This window comes from Coloeus monedula (genome assembly GCF_965178545.1).
Source record: "Coloeus monedula genome assembly, chromosome: 5".
Taxonomy (NCBI): Eukaryota; Metazoa; Chordata; class Aves; order Passeriformes; family Corvidae; genus Coloeus; species Coloeus monedula.
Genome location: NC_138785.1, coordinates 39,706,627 through 39,709,646, shown reverse-complemented (window position 1 = coordinate 39,709,646; position 3,020 = coordinate 39,706,627).

The following is a 3,020-nucleotide window of genomic DNA, read 5'->3' as shown; positions in this document are numbered from 1 at the left end:
GGCCGCGAGCGCCCCGCGCCGCCTCCGCCCGCCCTTCGAATGTCCCGCGCGCCTGAGGGCGGTGCTGCCGCGCCGGGCCCCGCCCCACACAGCCGGCACGCTGCTGCTGTTTGTTCTCTGCGCTGTGGTAGCTGCTCGCCGTCGTTTTGGGCAATAACAGGGCGCTACCATGAGAGTCTCTGGGCTCCTGGTAGCGCCCTGTTATTGTCTAAAACACTCGCAAATGCGTCTTCTTTCAAAACTTAATCCGCAATTAGGAATTAGTTTCACCTTTTAAAAAGTCGGTATTTGTCCGTTTCCGCGCTTTCACGTGTCGGAGGAAAATAACTTTAAGGGATGGGACTATGCAATTACACGAATTTATTGTTCAAAATAACAAACGCATCAGCCGAGGCGTGAGATTTTACACCTCCGAGTAATGGCGACTAGTCACAAGATTTAGGGTTACATCGTAATTTATAATTTTCTAATCCAATAGACGCTTAAAACGACACTTTGTTTTGGATTTATGACGTATCACCTGTGGCACTTCTCACTGCAATGCAGCTGTGTCTTGACCAATAACGTCTCATGTCACGTACACACAGATGTCTCTATTATACCATCTACCTTCTTAACTTAAACTGTATAAAATCACACTATTATATTTTAAAACCCTCCACCAAAACACCCAGTGTACAATTTAACTTATAACTATAGGAATACAAGCTTGTAATCCTTTTGTCAATTAAGCCAGACCTAGTCTCTTCCAGGGTTGTAAATCAAAGCCTCCTTTAATTGCAGGAGTTTCTACTCCTCTGTCTCCCACAGGTATTTAACAGGTTTTTGCAGTAAGTCTAGGTTTACAGAAGTAAAATGCTCCTTTCCCTGCCACATTTGAAGTACGAACAGGCATAATAAGTCCACGAGCTCTAAGAAAACTGAGGGAAATTGCGTTGCAAGGTAGAGCACTGGACATCATTTCCTAATGGCCAGCTCGTGAGGCAATACACTGGTTGAAAACTCTCAATGTTATTTCTTATATACACAGCCCACATCCACTCTTCTATCTGGGTTCGATCAATATGTGTTTTTCGTAAAAGAATATTTTTTTACATGAAGGGAAGTGGATAAAGCAGGCTAAATGATGTTTGCTGAAGTAAAATATAATTCACGTTTTTTTGCTGAAGATAGGGTGTACTACCCTTGCTGCAAATGCCCTTTTTCTTTTTCTTAGTGGTGTTTTTTGCTGTGATCTTTTAATATCAAGACAAAAAAGCAATTTTTAGCCAGAGAATTAAGCTCACCAGTCAGAAATCAGAAGTGTTCAAAAATGGCATGTGAAAGTGATTTTTCTGCTGCTCTAGAATTCTGCCTTACTGTTCTTTCAAGCAATTAGAAATTGACACATAACTCAGGCTTCTATATTCGTATCTAAGTACCTTCAAAGTATAAACAATTGTTACTGTCACTTGGCAGTCAAATATAATGTTTTTCATAATAAGGGATTTCATAGCTGGATATTTTTCAGTAGATGGTTTGTGCAGTGTGTAACAGCAGATTGGGGTTTCAATTCCACATCTAGTTCTGCAGAATCAGAAGTTCCAATAGTAACCATTAATTACGTTCTCTAACCATTTTTCCACTTATGTACATGAATGTTAACCAGAGACTCTGCGTTAACTCACCTTTTTCATGCACTTTTATTCCGTTGGAGTTGAATTCCAGGTATGTACAATCCGTTGTTGGTGAGATTCATATTAAAGTGTTTGGTGGTCGACAAACGTTTGGGAGTTTCTTTGCTTCAATAAAAACATTTAATAATATATTTGCAAAGGGAAGAGAGGTAATAGCACTGTAATATACCAGTCTGACTGTTCTATATTCTGAAGCAAATGACCAGTGCTGAACTCTAAGTCAGGATGGGTTTTAGGTAGAAGTACCTAAATGATAGCAGCCGAATGAAGTACAGTTGTTGGGCAATATTATTGCTGATACAGTTTTTTAGTGATCTAATAGCGTAGCCAAGTGAGAAATATATAACTGCGTTTTACAGCATTCCAAATAGAATAGTCTTAGCTGCTTTTGTGGAAGTATTTCCTTGAGTCAGGAAATCTCAGTTGCTGCCATTGAGTTTCAACACTGAAGTTCCCAGGCTACAAGGCAAGTTTTAAACATAAAAAATTAAAAACTCCGTTAAATTTCTTTCAGAGTTCTGTATTAGAATTTAACATTTCTTGGCAGTTAATTCCATCAATAGTTGTTCACACCTTATTTTGATTTTGAAAAATCCAATATCCACAAGAATCTCTCCCACAGGTAATTAAAAGTGCAAATTTCAGAAAACAAACAAGCAAATAAATCTCACTCAAGTATAACATTTTTTTACTTCCTGTCTGCCTTTGCATTGACAAAATCAGATTATTCTACTGTACAATAATTGATACAGCAAGTAAGACACGTTATCTGCAGTGAAAGGTAAAATCTATTTTTAAAACAAAAATTGAATAAATCTACATATGTTCATAAATTTGTCCCCCGTTCTTGGAGCTCTGTGCACAGCTCCTGCTGCTATTTTTCCCAATGGTGTTTGCAGGCATCATTTCTTGATTTGTTTGTGCATTTGCATATTTATCTTCAGATAGCAGCATAAAACAGAACAGTGTGCTTAGAATTGGACACTCATGTTTTTTGTATATTACTGCAGTTGTGATCTCATTAGAGAAAAAAATTTAAACCAGAAAAATACATTTCTTTCTAAAACTTCAGAATTATGGAAAGGATGCAATTCTTTTTTTATTCAGATTTCCAGAATTTGTATAGAAGCCCTGATTCTCTGCCTTGTTGTCCCAGTTCATGTAACAGGACATTTGGCATAAAATTGATGTAGCTAATTTGTGCAAGTAGAGCTACCGACATCCAACTGCTAAAACTTTTTAGTTTATGCATATTTTCTCCCTTGAATTAATATCTTCATCTTAGGACATTGGTGCTCAATTTAAATACCTAAGTTGAATTTGCAATTATTAGAGTTTTGAAAA